Below are 27,580 nucleotides of genomic sequence, written 5' to 3'. Positions count from 1 at the left end.
CTTCTCCCTTCTCCTTAGAGTTGTTTCTTCAAGGAAGGGAGGGAAGATCAGGGAATGGATCATAAGCTTTCTTTGCTCCCCTGTTTGGGCTTCAGCTCCAATCCTTTCCCCAGCATTGTATGTGGCAAAGACAGTTCTCCTCTAGGCTACTTCTGGAAATGGTGGGCTCTCCCTGCAGCTCCCTAGTAAAGTCTGGATAGTGACATTCTCTATCATACATTCTTTCCCATTCACGTGGCACAATTCTGAAAGATTTCCATTTTGGGGACGAGAATATCATGTGGTTTCTTTGGATAAGAAGACCAGACTGGTATGAGAATGAGAGGTTGTTGAGCTTTCCAGATGCTGTTTTGTTGTTGGATCATTACTTTTTGGTTATGTTCAGACAGAGTGTTAGAGCAGTGATGAAATTCTGAGGTCCCACAAAGTCTATAATGTCATGAAACACCTGCAAAATAACTCTCCTAGGTCATCCAGAGTATTGCAACCTAGGCACAAGCAATTTTCAAATTAGCTCCAATTTCAGATTAACCTACTATCTGGTATGTTAATAGAAAATAAAAAGTCAAAGAAAAATATTTGTCAGGGTTCAAGGGTTCTGACTGCTTCCTTGGCATAAGAAGAAAGGCAGTAGTAGAGTTGCATTTCATGAAACTAGAGTGACACGCCATAATTCTGGATGACCTTCCCAAGCAGTCGCTGGGGACAAGATAACATATTGAACCACAGCAGACTGTTCTTCCTCCAGCATCTCTTTCTGGATATGTCTTGACAACAACCACTCTTTAGCAGTGCCCCCAGGGGTACATCTGTGACTTTTCATTAACATACTTTTCTCCAGAAACCCTCTGCACATGAAGCCCTGGGAGGATTTCTCGGTCCCCAGAGAAAAAGTTTCTTGTTACTGTAATTATCACCATCATAGTTTTTGGGAACATTTATGCTACTTCTTCAGTGACTGTCTTTGATGTAAACATCAGAGTGAAGCAATATGGAAGGGATCTTGCATCAGAAAAAGATAAATGCTTCAGGTTATGCTCTGTGTGGTACAGGTTTTGGGACAGGAAGGGCTGTGCTTTTGAATGTACCTTTCTCTCCATTCCAGGTGAAGCTTGATTTTGTCTCTGTCTGAAACAGGAAAGTCTATCTGGCATTTCCATCTTGTAAGTGTTCTTTGAATTCTAACTGTTCTTGTTCTTCTTTAAAATCAGGAAGGGGACTCATTGAGCCTTATGAATTATGAACCTCCTGCTTCTGATGCTGCTGGTGCCCCAGCCAGTATGTGGGAAGCTTAGAATGAAGTGTCCGCTGAATTCGGCCCATCAAGGAGAAAAAGAGACATGGAGCTATTACAGCCCAGGAGACCATCTCATTAGTATAATGAGCACTGCAACAAAAGTATTGCATACAATATTGCCTTTCAACCTGGCTCCTGCTAGTCAGTCTCTCTCGTAAGTCTTTTAGTGTGACAAAATTGCATTCTCTCCAGTTGCACACCTAAAACTCTTCTCTTTGTCCTATTTTACTTATTCCTATATGGCAGAAAAAAAGGGACGCGGTGGCTCAGTGGGTTAGGACGCTGAGCTTGTTGATCAGAAGGTCGGCAGTTTGGCGGGTCGAATCCCGAGTGCCGCGTAACAGAGTGAGCGCCTGTTACTCGTCCCAGATTCTGCCAACCTAGCAGTTTGAAAGCACGTAAAAATGCAAGTAGAAAAATAGGGACCACTACGGTGGGAAGGTAACAGCGTTCTGTGCGCCTTTGGCATCTAGTCATGCCGGCCACATGACCACGGAGACGTCCTCGGACAAGCGCTGGCTCTTCGGCTTTGAAACGGAGATGAGCACCGGCCCCTAGAGTTGGAAACAACTAGCATGCATTTGCAGGGGAACCTTTACCTTTACTTTTTATATGGAGAACCTGTCTAATTTCCTGAGTCATTTTGATCTCCATGGCTTCCCTTTTTTGCCAAATTTTCTGGAAGAGCCACAAATGCAAAGATCGTGCAGAAAAAAAAAATCCCAAAAAAGTCCACATTATTTTCCATTCAATCTTGAGTTCATCACTTGAATATGGACTTTTGTTTAAAGTACACATTGAAAAGGTTTCAGTTCCTCTACCCAGCCTACTTCCATAGTTTTATAAATGTTCATTAACATTCAGCACCAGATCCTTGTACTAATATAAAGACGACTTGTTTTTAAAGTTGTTCTTCTGCATCACTTATGAAATGTCCTCTTTCTGTTATGGTGGTTCCACTTCAATTATTCAATGATTTCGAATTCTAGTAATGAGTAGATGAAATCAATACTGCTACAAAAAATAGTGTATTTGTGATTCTTAACCCTGGTAGAGGAGAATATCTACTCCATTTTCTCAACATTCATAAAAATTAAATGATTACTATAATTTACCTCTTGTTTTGGATCAACATAGGCTTTAGACTGAGTAAGAATTGTTGTTGCTGTTGCTGGTGATGATGATGATAACATAAACATTATTTCACAGTGTTTTATCTACTAATAAGTGGGATATCCTCTTATTCATTTTTGCCATTCAAGTGGTAAAGAAGAATACCCATCTCTTGCACAATCTCACTCTTGGCTACAACATCCATGACAACTATTTCAACACACTTGGCACTTCAGCTGCCTTGTTGGACATGCTCTCTACTGGAGAAGCCAATGTTCCCAACTACAGCTGTGGAAGGAAGGAAAACCTTTTGGCTCTTCTTGGTGTTGGTGCCAGGGACATCTCCATCCAGATGTCAACACTAGTAGGCACCTACAAAGTCCCACAGGTTTGTGTATTAGTTTCTTTATCTGATAATGTTAGTGGGGTGTTGGTGGGTGTGCAAGTGATACAACTACATATTCTCTATTAAATTCAAGAGTTAAAGGGGAGTTAAAGCACATTATGAATTTGGTTAATTTTATATTATGGATAATCTTTAGTTAGAATATGATTATTATAACTATAACCCTGTATTCAGCTCTGGGAAGTGGGGGGGAAAGGGGGTGGTTTGGGGTGGGTGGGTTTTGGGGATGTATTGTAAAATCTTTGTTTGTAAAACTCTTTAATAAAAAAAACTTGATGGCCAAAAAAAAGGGAAAAAGTGATGAAGTACAGGTAGTCCTCGACTTACAACAGTTCGCTTAGTGACTGTTTGAAGTTACAATGGCACTGAAAAAAGTGCCCCCCAAGCCACAGCTGAGCAAGACACCTGCCTGCCCGCCTGGTGGAGCTCTTCCTCCTGTCAGAGGTTTTCATTGTTGTGAGCATTTCTGTTGAGGATTGGCAGCGGGGGAGGGGTGGGAGGGTGTTTGTTTTTTATTCCCCCTCCCCCCATCTGCAGGGTGGTTGCAGCAGGTTTTGGTGACTTCACATGACCCTGGGACACTGTGACTGTCATAAATATGAATCAGTTGCCAAGCATCTGAATGTAAATCACCAGACCCTGGAGATGCTGCAACATTCCAGCTGGAGCCTGGTGCTGATCCTGGTGCTTCCACTGAGCCCTGACCATTTTTCTAGGATGGTCGTGTACCACCTGCCAGGTGCCAATGTACCACAGGTGGTACCTGTACTACTGGTTGAAAAGCCCTGCTCTTGAGTAGATTTGAGAGTGGGTGAATGACAAGTTGCATTCTTGCAAAAGAACAAGTAGGTTTTAGACAGAGTTGATTCACTGTTGACTTTGCCTTGAACCATCTAATTACAAAATATGTCAATCAGAGGTAACAACAGTTTGCTGCCTTAAGAGACCTTAGTGCAGCATTTGACACAATAGAAAGAGAATTATTACAGAGGAAATTGACTGCCTTTAAAATGCAGCTCAGACTGTTGGTCATGAACAAAGCCTTTCTACAAGCACTCAATATAGCCACGAATAGGACACTTACCAAGGGGTAAGATTTGTGTGCCTACTTGAACTACCGTTTTTTTATTGTAGAATATCTGGACTAATGAAGGAGCCTGAAGTTCAGTAAATGGACAATATATTATTGTCATGCTTGCAATTTGGACTGCATAGGCTGCTAAGTAGACTCTTATCCTACTCTGATAATTTTTTGATTCTGATATCTTAATGTGGCCTAATGGTCAATCAACAATAAATTATTTTAATTTGTTCACCGGAACAAAGTAGGATTTATTAAAAGTTCATATAGGACTCCAGATCTAACTCATCATTCTTTGTTTTTGTTGTTTTTTCAGATTAGTTATGCCCCTTCAGAGGCTCTGAGTGATAAAAGTCAATTTCCTTTTTTCCACTTGATGCGCCCTAAAGAAGGGATCCACTACCCTGGAATTATCCAACTGCTCCTGCATTTCCGGTGGACCTTCATTGGTCTCTTTGCTTCAGACACAGAGAATGGGGAGAATTTCATGAGGATATTTACTCCTGTGCTTGACAGGAATGGAATTTGTGTTGTTCTATCACAACGATTGTCAATGACTGGAAATACAGCACCCCTCAGGGATGCCGTCTCCAAGTGGAGACAAGTCAATACCTTTGTTCACTTCATGGAATATGATTCCCTTATTGACAGAATTCTTCCTTTCCATTTAATACTTATGCGTTTACCAGGACCCGTGCAAGGAAAAGTCTGGATCTTAACACTCTTGAGAACATATTCATTGAAAAGGCATAGACTTCTCAAATATGTGCATAGTATTTGGACCTTTGCTTTCTGGGCAAAAGAAAGACCAAAAGATGATGCCTTTGAACACTTTTTTTTTTGTAAATCCCCAGTTTGAAGTTCAGTCTTTTTCCTGTTCATTTTCAAAGCACGTCTTTTCTGTCAAGGGCCGGAGAAGATGTACCCAGAAACAGCCACTAAAGTCTAAACAGGGAAGGAATAGGACTCAAATCCGAAATAACCACTACATATACAGTATCATTATGACTCTGGCACATGCCTTGAATGCTGCATATTCCTCCAGATCCAGGAGAAGAAGGAAGGAGGAGAAAGAGAGTTTGGGGGCTCCAAGACTGCAGCCTTGGCAGGTATGGGGTCATAACAAGGACCCATCAAACTTAGTTCCTTTGGAGAAGGAATCCAAAGGGGAAGTAGGGGAACCATCTCAACCTTCAAAAGGCCAACACGTTTGGCCAATCCAATCATTTGGGGCATGATGTTCCAAAGAGCACTATACCATGACACATATATTTTGATTAATGCTGCTAATTTAAAAGGGATGTATGCATTTAAAATAAATTCCTGTATATAGGGGTTTGTGATTAACATTGTTGAATTTTACCTTCATAAAATTGAAGGAGACCCTGGAAGTATCTAGCTCAAGCCCTCCTCTTTGCAGGAATCCTAGTTAAAACTTTTTTGACTGATGTCTGTTTGGTCTTTTCATTATGTTAATCATTGAACTTCTGTGGTCCATGGGCTCAGCTCGAAAAATGCTCCTCATTTCATAGTGTTTTTCCTCTTATTCAAGTTAGAATGTTTTCTGTTCCAACTATGTCCCACACTCTGGGGGGAAAAACAATGAAAAGATCTTGAGTTTCTGTGTGATGTCTTTCAGTTATTGGAATAGTACTGTATCCTCACTTATCCAACTAAAAAAATGTGTTGTTTGGAAAAGGTGCTCCTAGATTCATTGTTTTCAGCTCCCATAGCACAATATGGCTCTTCTCCTTTCCTCAAGCCTAAGACCATCTCCTTTCATATCTTCCTTGGCTTCTTTGCCATTATCTGAACCTGTCTCAGAGATGGTGTTAGACTTCCGGAGAAAAAAGGAGGAACCTGCCCCACTTTACATCAGAGAGGACTGTGTACAGAGAGTTTCCTCCTTTAAATTTCTGGGAGTCTACCTCTGTGAAGATCTGACCTGGAAAGCTAACACAACCCAGGTGGCTAGAAAGGCCCAACAGAGGCTTCACTTTCTTAGGATCTTGCGGAAGAACAGGGTAGAACAACAGCTAATGACCCTCTTTTACCGGTCTACCATAGAGAGCGTCCTCTCATATGGTATTGTGGTTTGGTATGCTGGTCTGACAGCCGCGGATAGGAAAGTATTACAGAGGGTAGTGAGCACAGCACAAGACATTGTGGGCTGTTCCCTGACACCACTGGATGACATCGCCAGGGCTCATTGCCTTGGAAGAGTGAGGAAGATTCTCAGGGATGACTCACACCCTGGACGGTATCTCTTTACTCTCCTACCATCCGGTAGGAGATATAGGAATATAGCCAGCCGTACCAACAGGCTGAAAAATAGCTTTTATCCGTGGGCTGTTAGGCTTTTAAATGGGACATAATCTTATGCAGAATTGACTTGGGAGGCCGGTGTGTGGTGTAGTTGGTTCACATGGTGTGGTAGGATGGAGGGTTTGTTGTCACTGTGTGTTGGGGGGAGAGAGCATGGGGGGAGGCTCAGCTAATCTCAATGTACACATGTTGTACTTTGACAATAAAGGTTTATTATTATTATTATTATTATTATTATTATTATTATTATTATTATTATTATTATTATTATTATTATTATTTATGGAATGTCTTCAATACGAGTGGTGACTGAAAGAGTACTTGAGTTGGGGTCTCCCCAAACATAACATTCACTTCCTGAGACACTTATGAATGCAAATTTTGCTGATTCATTTTCATCTGCTTTTAAGATTGTGCTAACACTTGTTTTTCTAGTTAGGCATATTTGGAGGTTAGAATAATATAGAAGAAAGATTCAAATGTGAAAACGCTGCGTAGAATAAGAAACCAGGTTTCTGCTTTTAAAATTCCCAGATTTTTCTCTTCTAGTTCCATCCATTTCTGAAGAAGAATGAGTTTTGGAATATTTCCCATTTTAAACTGTACTTGGACCAAAATGGAGCTGTAACAGGAGATCTAGCCATTGTGAGCTTGCTAATTTTCTCCAAGAAGGATCCCGTCCAAGGGCAAGTGGGGAGTTTTGAAAGACAGAGACTCACTATCAATCAAAATGCTCTCTCACAGCTCAAGTTGCTCAACAAGGTGGGGGAACATTGTTTTCTCATTTTTTCCAAAGTTTAGGACCCATTTCAAGTGGGCTAAGCCTACTCATCATGATGGGTGACTTTCATTAAGAACTGAATATATTTTCTTAGACTGCTTGGGAGGCTTCAATACCATTCAAAATGATCTTCTTCAGATGCTATCATATGGAAGACATTATGTTGACCCGGAATTAGGGGACAGTATAGGACAGGGGTCGGCAACCTAAAAAAGGAAAAGAGCCACTGGGAACCGGTTCCATCACAAATTAAAAAAAGTGGGAGCCGCGTGCGTGTGTCCATGCACGCGCATGCGCAAAACAAATGTTTGGGGAGGTGCGCGCGCACCTCCGGTCGTTCGGGGAGGTGCGCGCGCACCTCTCGGAATGGGCAGCGGCGCCGCTCTTCGAGAAAGCTGCCGCGGCCCATCTGCAAAGCTGCCGAAAGCGGCAGCTTTGCAGACAGGCCGCGGCAGCTTCCTCAAAGAGCGGCGCCGCTGCCCGTTCGTGCGGAGGTACGCGCGCACCTCTCCAAAGGTTTGGGGAGGTGTGCGCGCACCTCCGGTCGTTCGGAGAGGTGCGCGCGCACCTCTCGGAATGGGCAGCAGCGCCGCTCTTCGAGAAAGCTGCCATGGCCTGTCTGCAAAGCTGCCGAAAGCAGCAGCTTTGCAGACGGGCTGCGGCAGCTTCCTCAAAGAGCGGCGCCGCTGCCTGTTCGTGCGGAGGTACGCGCGCACCTCTCCAAAGGTTTGGGGAGGTGCGTGCGCACCTCCGCCCATTTGGGGAGGTGCGCGCGCACCTCTCCAAACGGGCGGTGCCACTGTCCATTTGGAGAGGTGCGTGCGCACCACTGCCCGTTCGAAGAGGTGCACGCGCACCGGGCGGCTGGGAGCCGCAGGAGACGGCTCAAAGAGCCGCATGCGGCTCCGGAGCCGCGGGTTGCCGACCCATGGTATAGGAAATATCAATTGTGAATGTGCAGATGGCCCTACTGTCTTTGGGCTCTTGTAAAGTCCTGGATGCAGGGTCATGAAAGGCCAGCAAGGAAAATACTCAATGTCCTAACCCACCCAAGAACATATGATATGTTTAGGGAAACACCCAAAAGGGAACATGTTTGCTACTTCTGCTCTCAGACTTAATGGGTGAAATCTTTATCATATGCATGTCGGCTTTGATGGATGGCCTGCTTATGTAACCAGAAAGAATAAATACAAGGATTTATTGTCTTTTGGGGCTGCTCTCATTTAGAGGAGCCCGTCTTTTTTGTTCAGCTGAGTAAAAAACGTAAAGCTTGAAGGAAACTTCTGGTTTCCTGTATTTTTTACCAGCAAAACCTCAGAACCTGCATATCACATTCAGCCATGTCCAACATTAGAAGTAGTATGATTCTTCTTTAGGGAATGGACCAGGGGCTTTTGGTGTCCCCTCTACAACTTAGTATCTCCATCAAACCGGTGAAACACTTCCCAAGAGCTGGGGTTTGTGTTGCCAATAGCCTCAGATCACCTTGTTCTTTTTCCTTAAATAGAAAAGAAAGAGTTCTGTTGACTGGTGCCTGAATTCAGGTTTGGACAAAATTGGAAGAAATTAAATCATGATGGATGGAGGTCCTCTTTGTCCCAAATGATAAACAAGCTTCATCTTGTCCTGGTTGGGGAAATTGTCCCCTGAAAGGTTCATAGTCTGTTATGCTTTTTAAGCAGCCCAGACTTTTTGAAAGTTATCCATGTTTCTCTTTCACCCCACTGAGAAAGAGTAATAGGCCTTCAATTTTTTTTCTATGCTAGTTGGTGTCACCTAATTCTAGTTCTTCAACACAAAACACCTTTTTCGGATATCTAGCTGGACCTTGGACATATCTCCTTCTGCCTCAGGGCACTAAAAGATGCCCTTTTAGAGGGACATGTTGTCATGACCTCCCTTCCATCTCGCCTCACTAGAGTTCACGAAACAAGGTGGTAAGTTTTAGTCTTATTTCATCAGTGTTGCAGCCATGTGAGTTGAACAAATAAACAAAGAACATCTCCTATAAGGTTGAGAGCCCTAATTTTTAATGATTTTCTCCGTTATGTTGTTGTTAGTTGCGAAGTCGTGTCCGACCCATCGCGACCCTATGGACAATGTTCCTCCAGGCCTTCCTGTCCTCTACCATCTTCTGGAGTCCATCTAAGCTCACGCCTACTGTTTCAGTGACTCCATCCAACCACCTCATTCTCTGTCGTCCCCTTCTTCTATTGCCCTCAATCTTTCCCAGCATTAGGCTCTTCTCCAGTGAGTCCTTCCTTCTCATTAGGTGGCCAAAGTATTTGAGTTTTAGCTTCAGGATCTGGCCTTCTAAAGAGCAGTCAGGGTTGATCTCCTCTAGGACTGACCGGTTTGATCGCCTTGCAGTCCAAGGGACTCGCAGGAGTCTTCTCCAGCACCATAGCTCAAAGGCTTCAATTCTTTGGCGCTCAGCCTTTCTTATGGTCCAGCTTTCACTGCCATACATTGCAACTGGGAAGACCATAGCCTTGACTATACGCACTTTTGTTGACAGGGTGATGTCTCTGCTTTTTAGTGTGCTGTCTAGATTTGCCATGGCTTTCCTCCCCAGGAGCAAGCGTCTTTTAATTTCTTGGCTACAGTCCCCATCTGCAGTGATCTTGGAGCCCAGGAAAACAAAATCTGTCACTACCTCCATTTCTTCCCCATCTATTTGCCAGGAATTGAGAGGGCCAGAGGCCATGATCTTGGTTTTCTTAATGTTAAGTTTCAACCCAAGTTTTGCACTCTCCTTCTTCACCCGCAACAAGAGGCTCTTTAGTTCTTCTTCACTTTCTGCCATTAGAGTGGTATCATCTGCGTATCTTAGGTTGTTGATATTTCTTCCAGCAATCTTAATTCCAACTTTTGATTCATCTAGCCCTGCCTTTCTCATGATGTGCTCTGCATATAAGTTAAATAGGCAGGGTGACAGTATACAGCCTTGCCGGACTCCTTTCCCAATTTTGAACCAATCAGTGGTTCCGTGTCCAGTTCTCACTGTTGCTTCTTGACCCGCATATAGGTTTCTCAAGAGACAAATAAGATGGTCTGGTACTCCCATCTCTTTAAGAACTTGCCACAGTTTGTTATGATCCACACAATCAAAGGCTTTAGCATAGTCAATGAAGCAGAAGTAGATGTTTTTCTGGAACTCCCTAGCTTTCTCCATGATCCAGCGTATGTTAGCAATTTGATCTCTAGTTCCTCTGCCTCTTCGAAATCCTGCCTGTACTTCTGGTAGTTCTCGATCCACATACTGCTGAAGTCTAGCTTGTAGGATTTTAAGCATGACTTTACTAGCATGAGAAATGAGTGCAACGGTGCGATAGTTTGAACATTCTTTGGCACTGCCTTTCTTTGGAATTGGAATGTAAACTGATCTTTTCCAATCCTGTGGCCACTGTTGAGTTTTCCAAATTTGCTGGCAAATTGAGTGTAGCACTTTTACTGCACTGTCTTTTAAGATTTTGAATAGCTCAGCTGGAATACTGTCACCTCCACTAGCTTTGTTGTTGCTCAGCTTTTCTAAGGCCCACTTCACTTCACATTCTAGGATGTCTGGCTCGAGGTCAGTGACCACCTCATTGTGATTATCTGGGACGTTAAGCTCATTCTTGTATAGTTCTTCTGTGTAATTTTGCCACCTCTTCTTAATCTCTTCTGCCTCTGTAAGGTCCCTACCATTTTGGTCCTTTATCATGCCCATTTTTGCATGGAATGTTCCCTTCATCTCTCCAATTTTCTTGAAAAGATCTCTGGTCCTCCCTATTCTATTGTTTTCTTCTATTTCTTTGCACTGTTCATTTAAGAAGGCATTCTTATCTCTTCTAGCTATTCTCTGGAATTCTGCATTCAATTGGGCATATCTATGTTTTTCTCCCTTGCCTTTCGCTTTCCTCCTTTCCTCAGCTATTTGCAAAGCTTCCTCAGACAGCCATTTTGCTTTCTTGCATTTCTTTTTCTTTGGGATGGTTTTGGTTGCTACCTGTTGTACAATGTCGCGAACCTCTGTCCATAGTTCTTCAGGCACTCTGTCTATCAGATCTAATTCCTTAAATCTATTTGTCACCTCTACTGTATATTCAACAGGGATATGATTTAATTCGTACCTGAGTGGCCTAGTGCTTTTCCCTACTTTCTTCAGTTTAAGCCTAAACTTTGCAAGGAGAAGCTCATGGTCTGAGCCACAGTCAGCTCCTGGTCTTGTTTTTACCGACTGTATAGAGCTTCTCCATCTTTGGCTGCAGAGCATATAGTCAATCTGATTTCTGTGTTGACCATCTGGTGATGTCCATGTGTAGAGCCGTCTCTTGGGTTGTTGGAAAAGAGTGTTTGCTATGACCATCGTATTCTCTTGACAAAATTCTATCAGCCTGTGCCCTGCTTCATTTTGTACTCCAAGGCCAAACCTGCCTGTTATTCCAGTTATCTTTTGGCTTCCTACTTTAGCATTCCAATCCCCCATGATGATAAGGACATCATTTTTTGGTGTTACTTCTATAAGGTGCTGTAGGGCTTCATAGAACCGGTCAATTTCATCCTCTTCAGCACTGGTGGTTGGGGCATAGACTTGGACTACTGTGATATTGAATGGTTTCCCTTGGATTCGAACTGAGATCATTCTGTCATTTTGAGGATTGTATCCCAGTATTGATTTTCCTACTCTTTTATTAACTATGAAGGCTACTCCATTTCTTCTGAGGGATTCTTGCCCGCAGTAGTATACCTGATGGTCATCTGAATTAAATTCACCCATTCCTGTCCATTTTAGTTCGCTGATACCTAAGATGTCGATGTTCAGTCTTGTCATCTCTTGTTTGACCACGTCCAGCTTTCCTTGATTCATGGATCTTACATTCCAGGTTCCTATGGAGAAAAAATCTTTACAGCATCGGACTTTCCTTTCACCACCAGACATATCCACAGCTGAGCGTCCTTTCGGCTTTGGCCCAGTCGCTTCATTCTTTCTGGCGCTACTAGTACTAGCCCTCTGCTCTTCCCCAGTAGCATATTGGACGCCTTCCGACCTGAGGGGCTCATCTTCCAGCGTCATATCGTTTTGCCTTTTGGTACTGTCCATAGGGTTTTCATGGCAAAGATACTGGAGTGGGTTGCCATTTCCTTCTCCAGTGGATCACGTTTTGTCAGAACTCTCAGCTATGACCTGTCCGTCTTGGGTGGCCCTGCACGGCATAGCTCATAGCTTCATTGAATTACGCAAGCCCCTTCGCCACGACAAGGCAGTAATCCATGAAGGGGTTCTCCGTTATATCTTAACTTTTTTCTGCTGAACCTGTATTACAAAAAGTTCAAGGTTTTGGTTATGATCTTTAAGTCCTTACATGGCATGGGTCCGGGATACCTCGAGGACCACCTGCTGCCGGCGTCAACTCCCCTCCGCCCTGTGCGTGCCCACAGAGAGGGTCTCCTCAGGGTGCCTCCGGTCAGGGAATGTCGACTGGTGGCCCCCAGGGGGAGGGCCTTCTCTGTGGGCGCCCCGGCTTTATGGAATCAGCTGCCGGTTGAGCTCCGGATGGCATCGGACCTTCGCTCCTTCCGCCACGGGCTGAAGACCCACTTCTTTGAACTAGCTGGTCTGGCCTGATGGGGAGGGTTTTTTAACGGGTTTTTTACTATTTTATTGTCATTGTATTTTAATTGGGCATTGGTTTAATTTCTTTTTAATTTTTGTACTGTTATTTATTTATATATGCCCTGTTAACCGCCCTGAGTCCTTCGGGAGAAGGGCGGTATAGAAATTGAATAAACCTAAACCTAAACCTAACTGGAAGATGGTTTTGGAGAACTTTCAAAAGTGAGCAGTTTTACAGTTTTATGCAGCCCAGAAGAAACCTGACCAGACCTCACTGGACAGAAGTTTCTTTCTTCATCACAGTTTTATTCTAATTTAATAAATCTAACATAATAAAACTTTAATAAATTGATTACACTAATTTTCCTAAAATTTCATATAAGATAATCATACTTTAAAATCATGGATATATGAAGAATCTTAATATGGAGGAGTAGGAACCCACTAGTTGTCACATTATGCTTATAATCATAATAATCTTAATAGTAAAGTTGGAAGGGACCTTGGGGGTCATCTAATCCAACCACCTGCTCAGGCAGAAAACCCTATTAAAAAAGCTTTTCTCTTTTTTAATTTTATTTATTTGTATCCTGCCTTTATTATTTTAAGAAATAACTGATGACAGAAAATATATCTAATACACCATTCTCCTCTTATTTTGAGAGTGACTGGCCGAAAGTCACAAAAGTGGCACTCATGGCCACTCGGAGGCTTCAGCTGGTGCAGAATGCAGCCGCGCGAGTTGTGTTGGGGGTCTCCAATACTCCCATGTTACACCTCTGCTCCGTGAGCTGCATTGGCTTCCAGTTGCCCTCCAGGTGAGATTCAAGGTGCTGGTGATGACCTATAAAGCCCTACATGGCATGGGTCAGGATTACCTACGGGAACACCTGCTGCCTGCATCAACTTCCCTCCGTCCAGTGCGCTCCCACAGAGAGGGCCTCCTCAGGGTGCCACTGGTCAGAGAATGTCGACTGGTGACCCCCAGGGGGAGAGCGTTCTCTGTGGGCGCACCAGACCTTTGGAACTGCTTGCCGGTTGAGCTCCGGATGGCTCCCGACCTTCGCTCCTTCCGACGTGATCTAAAAACTTATTTATTTGAACAAGCCGGCCTGGTCTGATGGGTTTGGGGTTTTAACATTGATTTTAACTAATGTATTGCATCGGGCACAATTATTTAATGTTTTTTTAAACTTTTGTATCTTGTATTGTTGATATTTATTGCCCTGTACACTGCCCTGAGTCCTTCGGGAGAAGGGCGGTATAAAAATCAAATAAATCTAAATCTAAATCATGACTAGAATTCAAGGTCTCACATTTTCTACCCCTGTTGCCTGAATGACTAGACCAAGCTGACTCTCTAGCAGAGAGGAATGAGTCAATGATTTCGTATTTCCCTAAGTGAAACCCCAGAGACTACTTTGTTAATGTCCACCTCAATCTTCCTTATATGTGAGTCCTAACAGGTTTTCTTTGGCATGTCCTTGTTTTTTTCTGCTTAGTCTCTGCCTGAGTCCAGATGTGTGGAAAAATGCCATCGTGGATTTGTCAAGCGGGCTCGAGAAGGAGAGCCAGTTTGCTGCTATGACTGTGTTCCTTGTCCAGAGGGCACCATCTCCACTCAGGAAGGTGGGTGACACCAAAGAAAAGGACTGGCAAGTGGAAGTGGATTCATCCAGATCCCTTTTATAAAAGTTCAAGTTAAAAGAGAGGTGGAAGTTCAACAGTTTTCTTATTTATTTTCAAACTGTACAATTCTTATCCAAAGGAGGGGGCTGAGAAGAGATAGGAGGCTGTAACATTGGGAAAACTTTAATACTGCCAGATAAAACATATCTTCTGCTTTTTAGTTTGAATATGTCCTTCCACATTTACCTCTCTAGAAACATCTGAGTTCTTTGGGACTTAAGGAATTGTTCTAGGTTCACCTCCTGGAAGGATTATTGTAATCATGTGTTCTACAGGGCCCTCCTGCTGAGGTTCACTGAGAAAGTCTTGTGGGTTCCTAATAAGGTGGCGTTGACAGTTGTTGGACACCTCATTTAATTCATATTACCACTGATCCCAGCATCCGTTCCAGATTATTTGCAAGACTAGTTTCTCTGCCAGCCAACTAGAATTCATAAGAAAGGCACCTTCTGGATCCTGTTTATTAAGAAGAGTCATCAGACAGGACCCAGGAAATTTGCCTAGAAAGATGAACTGATTCTTTATTTACCCCCCCAATAATGTAGCTTCCTATGAAGATTCTGCACGTCGCAAATGAAATAGTTCAACTCCCATGACATCCCCACATTTTATAGAGTGTTAGAAATATAGCTCTCTCTCTCTCTCTCTCTCTCTCTCTCTCTCTCTCTCTCTCTCTCTCTCTCTCTCTCTCTTTTTTTTTAGAAAAATGATATCGTTGCTATATTCTTTCTGAGGAGATGTTAAGAAAAGTATATTGGCAAATTGTCCCAAGAATGTATTTTAATTCTTTTAAAAATTTTAATTCCATTTATATCCCGCCCTTCTCCGAAGACTCAGGGCGGCTTACAAGCTTAGCAGTAGCCTTCATTCTATGTATATGCCTGCTTATTAGGGCTTTCACACACAGCCCCCAAGCGGCATTATTACAAAGTCAGCTTAATTGCCCCCAACAATCTGGGTCCTCGTTTTACCTACCTCGGAATGATGGAAGGCTGAGTCAACCTTGAGCCTGGTGGGATGTGAACCTGCACTAATTGCAGGCAGCTGGTGTTACTTAAGGAGGCATTAGCCCACTGCTCCACCAAGGCTCTTCCTAAAAGGGGAAAGAACAGAATATTAAAGAAATATTGTTTTTTTGGTTTTTCTCAGATATAGAAAAGTGCACCGAATGTCCAAATGACCAATATCCAAATGAGGACCAAGTCCAGTGTATCCCCAAAGTTCTAACCTTCCTTTTCTTATAAAGAACATTTGGGCATCATCCTGGTGTCTCTTGCCCTACTCTTGTTCCTAAACACAGTCCTTATTTTGATCATATTCATGATTATTAGAAATATTGCTATATTTTAAAAATGATCTTCTTACCATCTTTCTCTGGAGATGTTAAGAAATTCATTTTGGGGAAAAAAACCTCCTGGTATCAATTGTCATCCCAAGAGAGTATTTCTTAAAAGGTGATAGAATATTAAATAAATGGTTTTGGGTTTTTTTTTCCAGATACAGAAAAATGCACCAAGTGTCCAGATGATAAGTATCCAAACGTGGACAGAATCCAATGTATCCCCAAAGGTATAACCTTCCTGGCTTATGAAGAATATCTGAGCATCATCCTGATCTCTTTTGCCCTACTCTTGTTCCTAATCACCATGTTTGTGTTAATCGTATTCATTAAATATCATGAAACTCCCATTGTCAAAGCCAACAACCGGGACCTCTCTTACATCCTCCTGGTCTCCCTCCTGCTTTGCTTCTTGTCTCCTTTTCTCTTCATTGGTCAACCAAGGAAAGCTACTTGCCTTCTTCAACAAATGGTATTCAGCAACATCTTCACAGTTGCCATTTCTTCTCTCTTGGCCAAAACAATTATGGTGGTGCTGGCTTTTCTGGTCACAAAACCAGGAAACCGAGTCAAGAGATGGTTGGGGAAAAAGTTGGCCAACTTCATCATCCTTTCCTGCTCTCTTGGTGAAATTATCATCTGCTCCATCTGGCTGGGAGTTTCTCCCCCATTCCCTGAGTCTTACCTCCACTCCCAACCTGGAGAGATCATCCTGCAATGCCATGAGGGCTCTGTTGTCATGTTCTACATCACTCTCAGCTACATGGGTTTCTTGGCTGCTATCTGCTTCATGGTGGCTTTCCAGGCCAGGAATCTTCCTGGGACCTTCAATGAAGCCAAGCTGATCACCTTCAGTATGTTGGTCTTCTGCAGTGTCTGGGTGACTTTTATACCCACCTACCTGAGCACCAAAGGGAAATACATGGTAGCTGTTCAGATCTTTTCCATCTTGGCCTCCAGTGCTGGTCTGCTGGGCTGCATTTTTATCCCCAAGTGCTACATTATTATTCTGAGGCCAGACCTAAATACAAAGGAGCAGCTTACAACCAGGAAAAATGTGGAAATACAATACAGAGGAATTTTCACAGCCAATACTAGACCAAACTAAGGGCCAGTGGTAAAGGCATCAGTCTAGAAAGTGGGAGATCTCAACTTCATATCCTATCTTAGTCATGAGAGATACCTGGTGACTTTGGGCCATTTATTCTGTGTCAGCTCAGCACACCACACAGGGTTGTTGTGGTGATGGAAATTGGGGGATGAAGGTGTGATAGATATGTTTGCCACCTTGAGTTTTTTGTAAAAATAACAGAGGCAGGATATGAATAAAAGAAACAACAAACAAGCAAGCAAGCAAATATGTTCCAAAAGTCCAAACCTAGAAAATGGTCCAAGGTGCTCTCCATATATGAGAGGGCTAAGAATTTTCTTAAATTAAAGAGTGGCTGGAAAGTGTTCCCCATCATTGCCCTGTAGAATTGGAATAGAACTACCAAGATCTTTTGAATGATAGAGATATCATATCTGTCCTGTGTCTTTAGCCTATTTGAGGCCTGAACTGTCACATGCAGGTTTTTGAAACATGACATTTGCACAATGGGAATTTTGTGGATATGCCACAAAAATAATTTTGGGTGTTCTCAAAAAAATGCCATTTCAATTGTATCGTAGTTTATCTGTAATTAGGGTTCATTGCAGTATTGGGCTCAAGATCTCAGCCACATCAGGATAAGAAGAGTGAAGAGACGCCTCCCAGCCAAATCAGGAGAAGAATAGTGTGGGTTAGTTAAGAGAGATGTTAAACCTCTTAAGATTTCTAGAAAATACTACCTACAGAATGGGATGTTTTAGTGTCGCATGGAGGTGGTATGGATGAAACAGGTGAAATTGGGCCTATACACCCAGTCAGAAGTTGGGATGATTCACATATCCCCATCTTCTGCTTGCCAACACTCTAGAAGTATTTGGGTGATCCTTGGGAAATGAAGATTGGCTCTGGACTGACCTACTCTTATATTCTAAAAATGCAAGTTTGAAAGGAGATCCCATTCACAAAAAAGTCATCCCAAAATCATCAAATTTATTATCAAATTTAGCAGAAATATCTGTGGTAAACTATATCTTCCTTCTTGGATATATCATGGCATCTTCCTAGCATCCAAGAGGTTCTCAATCTTTATTTATTTATTTATTTATTTATTTTTATTTATTTTAATCCCATTTATATCCTGCCCTTCTCCGAAGACTCAGGGCGGCTTACAAGCTTAGCAGTAGCCTTCATTCTATGTATATGCCTGCTTATTAGGGCTTTCACACACACACTCAAGTGGCATTATTACAAAGTCAGCTTAATTGCCCTCAACAATCTGGGTCCTCATTTTACCTACCTCGGAAGGATGGAAGGCTGAGTCAACCTTGAGCCTGGTGGGATGCGAACCTGCACTAATTGCAGGCAGCTGGTGTTACTTAAGGAGACATTAGCCCACTGCTCCACCAAGGCTCCTTGAATATGTGAATTTGTGACATTTGGCTTCAGTGGAGCTGATAAACACAACTGAAACTGGCAAGCACAAAGCAGGTGATTGGGGGTGAGGCTTGCAGAGGTTCTGGAAGACGAATACACACTGGGGAAGGGACTTCATAAAAGATGCATTGAGGAGGAGAAATGAGGGAGGCACAAGGAGAGTGCTGATACTGTTGGTTGGATTGTTTCATTGGCAGCCAGGCTTATGAAGAATGTCAGGAATGCTCGGCTGGAGAACCAGCAGAGTGCTGGCAGGAGAGGTGACAAAATGGGAGTTGGTGAGCAGAAGAAAGAGGGTCCATGTCCAGTAAAGCTTACTGGTGACCAAGGAGAAGATGTAAGTCAGGTCAATGAGTTTGGAATCAGAAAATACTCAACATCTTGACAAGCCTCAAGGGAAGAGCCAGAGACTTGGTCAGGAGCACACTGAGGTTAAAATGCTAGCAAGAATAAGGAGCAAGAATATGCAAAAACAGATATAAAAGTTGTGTCCAGGAAGGATCAGTGCTAGCTGAGGAGGAACCTCAGAGGGTGTCCATATCTGATTCAGTGGCTGCCGATCTGCAGAGCCAACCGTGTCTCAGAGTTTTGCTCTGAGGCCATGACAAGGGGGAATCTAGAAAGTTTGGGCCCAGTTCTTTTTTGTTCAAACACTTTCAGAATACGGTCAATCAAAGAGATCTTTGTGAGAATTCAGGATTCTGTCTGCGTCTCCTAGTCTAAGATGCCACTCATTTCCTGTCCTCTCCTTCAGCCCATCTTCCAAGGCACAAAAACTCAGGGCACACATTCTTTGATTCTCTACTTGGAGGGTTATATTTAGCCATGAGTTAACTTTTTTCTATCCCTATCAGTAATTTCCTTTCCCTGAAGCTAAAACTCAAATACTTTGGCCACCTAATGAGAAGGAAGGACTCACTGGAGAAGAGCCTAATGCTGGGAAAGGTTGAGGGCAATAGAAGAAGGGGACGACAGAGAATGAGGTGGCTGGATGGAGTCACTGAAGCAGTAGGCGTGAGCTTAAATGGACTCCAGCAGATGGTAGAGGACAGGAAGGCCTGGAGGAACGTTGTCCATAGGGTCGCGATGGGTCGGACACGACTTCGCAGCTAACAACAACAACAAAATTTCCTTTCAGATGCTTTTCTTGTACTGGTGAACATCCCACTTCACTTCATTGCTCGGGTTGAATTCCTGCTGTCAGGAATACTTCTATGCACACATAGAAGACACCATCTTCCAACATTAATGATGTGTTAGGATTTATGACCTCATTGGAGGAATATGAAAATCAATAGTTTGATTATAGTCTGGAGATTTTAAGTAAAAGATTCACATTGATTATTCCAAGACGTAGACTTCTTAGGCATAGATAAAAGTATCTCTCTTTCCCAAGGTGGTATTATCAAGATTTATTGAATGAAGTGGAACTATAAGAATTCCAGCAACTGAACTGGATCCTATGCAGAATCAAAGGATCTATATGTCACACTTGAATACAGGAAGGTAACACAGCGTCAATGAAAAAAAAATCTAAGTATCTACATTAATACAGAAAGACAACACAAACAGTATAAAGTAAATAAAAATAAAAATTTATATCCACTCTGTAACTCTCCCTATTTATCCAGGAATACAATCCATAGGCTTTTACTATCCATCCTCTTGAATCTGCTCTCATCCAAAAATTGGTATTATTGCAATAGATGAGAAATGAAATTTCACTCCAGGCACAATGAATTTTAAAATCAGGTCCAATATAGGATTAATATATGGAGATATCATTGAAAAGAAAATCCCAAACAGGCCCTACTCTGAATGTTAGGCAGAGTTGAAAGATATTGATTGCTTCCTTGGCCTTAGAAGAAAGGCAGCAATAAAGTTAAGTTTAAGTTTAAGTTTATTATATTTGTATACTGCCCTTCTCCCGAAGGACTCAGGGTGGTGAACAGGGCACATATAAAATACAAAGTACAAAAGTTAAAAAGTTAAGTGACATCAATCTAGAGTGGCACCAAACTCATAGCTCCGAGTCATCTTGCCAGCAGTCTCTGGAGACAAGAGACTTCACTGATGGACAGCAGAAGTCAATTCCATGGGTGTTGAACTATATTTCTCCAGTAACATTTTCTGGACATGCCCTGACAGGAAGAAACAATACCACTACAGAACAGAATCCCCAGGGATATATCTGTGACTTTTCACAAGTATGTTTTTCTCCAGATACCCCTGTGTACATGGAGCCCTGGAAAAAGTTGAGAATCCCCAGGGGACAAATTACCTATCACTGTAATTTTCACCATCCCAGTTTTTGAGATACCTTCTGCTACCTCTCCAGTAACTGCCTTTGATGTAAACATCAGACAGAAGGAACATGGAAGAAATCTTTCATCAGAAAAAGATAAATTCAACAGGTGACACTCTCTGTGGGACATACAAATTCGTGCTCTTGAATGTACCTTTCTCTCCTTTGCATGTGAAACTTGGTTTGTCTCTGTTTGATTCAAGAAAGCTACTGGCATTTCCAGCTACTGGATAACACCCAGGGGGAGGGCCTTCTCAGTGGGTGCGCCTGCCCTTTGGAACCAGCTGCCCGTGTAGCTTAGGACTTCCCCCGGCCTTCGGTCATTCCGCCAGGACCTGAAGGCCTGGCTCTTTGAGCTTTCCGGCACAGGCTGAGAGTTTTTTTAATTGGTTTTTTATATTTTTCAGGGATCAATTTTAATTATTTTTAACTGTTTTTAACTCTTGTATTGTATCGATGCTTTTTAATACTTTGTAAACCGCCCTGAGTCCTACGGGAAAAGGACGGTATATAAATTCAATCAACTTAACTTTATACATACCGTTAGCCAAAATAATGATAGTTTCAATAGTGAATAAATCCCACATTCATGAAAAGAATCCTGATAGATTAACTCATCTACTATTGACAAAACACATGTGTCTTATGGACTCATAGTGCCCACTAGTATTAATCAACCATTTTATTTTTTCAAAATACAAGCAAGCATATTCACCAAATCCATTTTTAACTGTAATGCATTCAAGATAAAATTCATAATAAAACACCTGAAAAGCAATAGAGCCCATGAGGAGGACATTCTACTGGTTGAAATGTCCGTGGAGATTCTCAGTCATCCAGGTATGGTTGTCCCATAGATTTTTTTTCCCAGGAGGCAACTGGACTTTCTTGTGTTTCTTTTGAAGACATTTCACTTCTCATCCAAGAAGGTTTTTCAGCTCTGACTAGATGGTGGGGAGTGGAAGGATTTATATTGCTTTATATATTGGCTGAAATATTCAAAAAAATATATCCCTTCTGATGAGTCTTTCTATTGGTAGGTTGCCTGACAAATATTAATATTATCCAGTTGAATAGAAGACAGCAGTAGCATTTTCTATATTTTAAAAAAGGAAATAAAATGTAAAATAAATAGTATAAATGCTAAGGTCCTCTTGAGTAGAGTTTAGAGTAGCTGAACAAAGAATTTCTTGTTAAAGAACAGGAAGGTTTTACAGATAGATCTGGCTGACCAACCACACTTCATGTGTAGTCCTCAATGGAAGCACATCTTGAGGGAGGAAAGCATGCTGTCTTCAAAAGAGTGGCCTTTGCCTTTTAAATGCAGATGGACTGCTGAATCTAGTCCTAATGGGTTTGTTCTATGTTGTGCCATGTGTTCATGAAGTGGTTGTTTTTCTTTCCACAATGCATTGTATTACATATACCATGTTGCTTAGTTTGTGCCTGGGTGTTTTATCCTTGGGGTGAACAAGCTTCTGCCTTAGTGTATTCTTGGGTTTGAAGTGTGCACGTATGTTGTGTTGGCTGAAGATCTTCCTTTTCTGTTATTCTTGCAACGTATGGAATGACAAGTGAAGAAGAACTAAAGAGCCTCTTGTTATGGGTGAAGAAGGAGAGTGCAAAAGTTGGGTTGAAACTTAACATTAAGAAAACCAAGATCATGGCATCCGGCCCTCTCAATTCCTGGCAAATAGATGGGGAAGAAATGGAGGTAGTGACAGATTTTATTTTCCTGGGCTCCAAGATCATTGCAGATGGGGACTGTAGCCAAGAAATTAAAAGACGCTTGCTCCTCGGGAGGAAAGCCATGGCAAATCTAGACATCACACTAAAAAGCAGAGACATCACCCTGTCAACAAAAGTGCGTATAGTCAAGGCCATGGTCTTCCCAGTTGCAATATATGGCAGTGAAAGCTGGACCATAAAAAAAGCTGAGCACCAAAGAATTGAGGCCTTTGAACTATGGTGCTGGAGAAGATTCCTGCGAGTCCCTTGGACTACAAGGCTATCAAACCGCTCAGTCCTAGAGGAGATCAACCCTGACTGCTTGTTAGAAGGCCAGATCCTGAAGCTAAAACTCAAATACTTTGGCCACCTAATGAGAAGGAAGGACTCACTGGAGAAGAGCCTAATGCTGGGAAAGATTGAGGGCAATAGAAGAAGGGGACGACAGAGAATGAGGTGGCTGGATGGAGTCACTGAAGCAGTAGGCGTGAGCTTAAATGGATTCCAGAAGATGGTAGAGGACAGGAAGGCCTGGAGGAACGTTGTCCATGGGGTCGCGATGGGTCGGACACGACTTTGCAGCTAACAACATGGAATGACAATGTTGCTTCATTTATTGTCCCCTTTGTTGTCTGCTAGGAGGGAGCTCCTGTAAGATCTTTTTTTTGAGATTTGATGAAGGTCCACTTGGGATAGCCACACTTCTGAGGGATTCCTTGCTGTTTTTTAGTTCTTTTTCTTTCCCATCTTTGCTGGTAGACAGGCCATCAGTTTGTTGGTGTAGGGTTCTAATGAGTCCCATTTTGTTTTCCAGTGGGTGATAGGAATCAAAATGTAAATATTGCTTGGGGGGAGGAGGTTCTGAAAACTTTAAAGTTAAGGCTTCCATCTTCCTTAATGTGTACTCCAGAGTCCAGGAAGGCTAGACTATTTTCCTTAACATCTTCCCAGGTGTATTTGATGTATCTCTCCACAGAGCTGATATGTTTGGTGAATGCTTCCAATTCCTGTGTTTTGATCTTGACCCAAGTATTGTCCACATACCTATCCCAGTGGGCGGGTGGAATTCCTGTGAAGGAGTCTAGTGCTTTGGTTTCTACTTCTTCCATGTAGAGATTGGCCACACAGGTGAACCCATAGGACAGTCATATTTTTGTCTGTAGAAACCTTCATTGTATTTAAAATAGGTAGTGGTCAAGCAGAGGTCTAGCATGGTACATATGTAGTCTGGGCTGAGATTGGTTCTGTTACCAATGTCCTGTCTTGTAGCAGTTATTTTTTCACTACAATGACAGGGTCTTTATAAATTTTAGTTCAGCATTTGTCACACTAAAGAAAGATGGATGAATTTGATTGCCCTTAAAATGGAACTCATACTTTTGGTCCTGATCAAAGCACTTTGTACAAGCACTTGGTTGAGAGGGAAGTTCAGCAGAACCATAAGAAGAAGGATCAATATTTATCAACGAATAAGATACGGGTGTATATTTGAACCATTGTTACATTGTCTATACATTAACAACATGCTTACACTAATGAATGAACTTTAAGTACACATGCTTAAGGCCCTAAATACCTATTGTAACACTTTTATAAATTGACAATATATTATTTTCAACTTGTAATTTGAGTTGTGTAGTCTGTTATGAGGATTTGGTTCCTATTATAATAATTGACTGATTATTAATAAATCAAAGTCAAAAGTTATGACCTTTGGAAAGTGACATCATAGCAATAGATGGCTATTTGCTGGTAAACCAATAGAGCAAGCAACACCTTTCCTTACCTAGGGGTAGTTTTCTCTGAGAATGAATCTTGGATCTCTAATCATCAAAGGAGCCCACTTAGAGCAAAGTTAGAGCAAATCTGATTTGACCTGAAATATAACACAGGGTTATTCATTATTTTTTCAGATCAGCAATAAAATTGCTTCAATTCCCTTTTTTTTCCACTGGATGCTCCCCAAAGGAGGAATCCAGTGTCCAGGAATTGTCCAATTGCTCCTCCACTTCAGATGGAACTTGATTGGTCTCTTTGCTTCAGATACAGAGAAGAGAGAGAATTTCATGAGGACTTTTACTCCTATGCTCGTCAGGAATGGAATTTGTGTTGTTATATCACAACGATTCTCAACAACTAGATCTTCAGAAACTCTCAGGGATGCCATCTTTAAGTGGAGACAAGTCAATGCCTATGTTCACAGAATATGGTTCCTCTTGGGACAGAATTGTTGTTCTCCATTTAACACTTGAAGCTTTGCCAGGACCCATTGAGCAGAAGGTTTGGATCTTCACAGATTTAACAACATATTCAATCAAAAAACACAAATTTTCCAAATAGATCCATAGTTTTTGGAACTTTACTTTTCTAGCAAAAGAAAGGACAAAACATGATGTCTTTGAATCTGATTTCTTTGTAGATCCCAAGTTTGAACATCAGTTTTTTCATTGTTCTTTTTCAAAGCACATCTGTTCTGTGAAAGGCCGCAGATAACCGCCCGGCCACCCTGTTTAGGGTAACTCGTTCCCTCCTTTCTCAGGAGGTGAGGGAGGAGCCCTTGCAGAGGTGGGCCGAGGAGTTTAGCCAGTATCTTGCCCCTTTTTTGAAGATGGGAACTACATCAGCAATTTTCCAGTCCTCTGGTAGTTCCCCAGTGCTCCAGGATCTTTGAAAGATATAGTTCAGTGGTTCTGAGATCACATCTGCCAGTTCCTTGAGAACTTTGGGTTGTAATCCATCTGGTCCTGGTGATTTGAACTCGTCTAGGCTGGACAGGTGGTCACTTACCATTTTCTTGCCTATCTTAACTTGTGTTTCTATTCTGTTTTTTATGACACTGGTTTGGGTAGGTTGGACTGTTTTTTTTCCCCTTTGTGTAAAGACAGATGAAAAAATTTTAATTTAATTTTATTTTATTTTATTAGATTTATATACCGCCCTTTCCCGAAGGACTCAGGGCGGTTTACAGGGCATTTTAAAATCACACCAATACAAAATACAAAAGTTAAAAGACAATTAAAAAGATTAAATTATCCCTGAAAATAAAAACCCCAGTTAAAAATTCTCACCCTGGGCCGGAGAGCTCAAAGAGCCAAGTCTTCAGATCCCGGCGGAATGAACGTAAGTCAGGGGCAGTCCTGAGCTCCACGGGCAGCTGGTTCCAGAGGGCAGGCGCACAAGTTAAATAGTTCTGCTTTTTCCCTGTTGCTTCTCACCTTCTTGCCACTTTCACCCACTAATGGACCAATCATTTCCTTTACTTTTTTTAAGGAAAATGCAATAAAAAGAAGGTATTTCTTGAAATGCAAAAAAAAGAAACTCTAAAAAAATTGTTCTTCCTTTTCACAGATGCTGAAAAATGCACCAAGTGTCCAGAGGTTAAATATCCAAATGAAGACCAAATCCAATGTATCCCCAAAGTTATATCCTGCCTATTCTATGAAGAACGGATTTATGGAACCATCTAACGGTTGAGCTCCGGATGGCACCCGACCTTCGCTCCTTCCGGCGCGATCTAAAGACTTACCTGTTCGAACAAGCCGGCCTGGCCTGATGGGTGATGGGTTTGGGTTTTATTGTTTTTTATGTATTTTAACTTATTGTTATAGTTTTTGGGGCATCTTGTTTAATCTTTTTTAACTTTTGTATTCTCGTTTTTTAACATGTATTGCCCTGTTCACTGCCCTGAGTCCTTCGGGAGAAGGGTGGTATACAAATAAAATTATTAAATTATTAAATTAAATTAAAAATATGGGTATCATCCTGGTCCCCTTTTCCCTACTCTGGTTCTTATTCACAGGCCTTGTTCTTATTTATTAAATATCGAGAAACTCCCATTGTGAAAGCCAACAACAGGGACCTCTCTTACATCCTCCTGGTCTTCCTCCTGCTTTGCTTCTTATCTCCTTTTCTCAGCCAAGGAAAGCCACCTGCCTTCTCCGACAAATGGTTTTCAGTATCAGCTTCTCAGTTGCCGTTTCTTCACTCTTGGCCAAAACAATCACAGTGGCGCTGGCTTTTCTGACCACAAAAGAGCCTTGGTGGAGCAGTGGGCTAATGCCTCCTTAAGTAACACCAGCTGCCTGCAATTAGTGCAGGTTCGCGTCCCACCAGGCTCAAGGTTGACTCAGCCTTCCATCCTTCCGAGGTAGGTAAAATGAGGACCCAGATTGTTGGGGGCAATTAAGCTGACTTTGTAATAATGCCGCTTGGGGTGTGCGTGAAAGCCCTAATAAGCAGGCATATACATAGAATGAAGGCTACTGCTAAGCTTGTAAGCCACCCTGAGTCTTCGGAGAAGGGCGGGATATAAATAGGATTTAAAATAAATAAAAAATAAAATAAAACCAGGAAACCAAGTGAAGAGATGGTTGGGGAAGAGTTACGCCAATTCCATTATCCTTTTTTGTTCTGTTGTTCAAATTATCATCTGCTGCATCTGGCTGGGAGTTTTTCCCTCATTCCCAAACTTTGATTTCCACTCCCAGCCTGGAGTAATTATCCTATAATGCAACAAAGGCTCTGTTGTTATGTTTTACATCACCCTCAGCTATCTGGGCTTCCTGGCTGCAATCTGCTTCATGGTGGCTTTCCTCGTCAGAAATATCCCTGGGACCTTCAATGAAGCCAAGCTGATCACCTTCAGCATGCTGGTCTTCTGCAGTGTCTGGGTCACTTTTGTGCGCACATATCTGCGCACCAAAGGTAAATACATGGTGGCTGTGCAGGTCTTCTCTATTTTGGCTGCCAGTGGTGGTCTGCTGGGCTGCATCTTCATTCCCAAGTGTTATATTATCATTCTGAGGCCAGACTTGAATATGAAGCAGCAACTGATGACCAGAAGAAATGTAGAAATGTGAGACAGAAGAATTTCAACTTGAGCATGTTGCAACAGGCCAAATTTAGAAAATTGCTCAAAATAATATATCCCAAATATTTGAAACTGCTTGACAGCTGAGTGTAATCAGAACTGATTTTGAGTTTATGCGCTTGGTATTTGCTATGGTCTGGTAAAGTATTTCAGTCTTCAGTCTGATAGCTGGAGGTCATCGAAGCTGAGAATTTGTTCAGCTTCAGCTATAAATCATTGGTGGGTGGGGTTGTGCCATTAGTGCACAATCATCAGAAAAGAGAGTTTCTTGAATGAATGCTTGGAGACACTTTGTTGTTATTTCAAGCAGTGAAGGTCAAAGAGAGAACTGTCCAATTGGTACCTTATGTACACTCCCTCTTTCAGACTGTGGACAGAATATGACAACAAGTAACCAAAGAACCGATGGAATAGGACTGGGGCTAGCATAGAACTCTATTTTAGTGCATAGGAAATGGCAAATGCTTATGTTGTATCAACATAGTAAAGAACTTGTCCTGTCCCTCCATTGTTAAGTAGC

General features: G+C 42.2%; 1 pseudogene across 1 annotated transcript; it reads left to right on the top strand.

Moving 5' to 3' along the window:
* Positions 1 to 1,239: 1,239 nt before the first annotated feature.
* On the top strand, positions 1,240 to 16,741 carry LOC308663022 (vomeronasal type-2 receptor 26-like; annotated as a pseudogene). The gene is made up of 6 exons: positions 1,240 to 1,398; positions 2,526 to 2,804; positions 4,214 to 5,006; positions 6,772 to 6,984; positions 14,108 to 14,234; positions 15,792 to 16,741. The product of its transcript is annotated as a vomeronasal type-2 receptor 26-like (transcript).
* Positions 16,742 to 27,580: the final 10,839 nt, after the last annotated feature.

Source organism: Vipera berus (genome assembly GCF_964194415.1).
Source record: "Vipera berus genome assembly, chromosome: 2".
Taxonomy (NCBI): Eukaryota; Metazoa; Chordata; class Lepidosauria; order Squamata; family Viperidae; genus Vipera; species Vipera berus.
The sequence above is the reverse complement of the archived record's forward strand: the minus strand, read 5'-3'. Positions and strand labels throughout refer to the sequence as shown.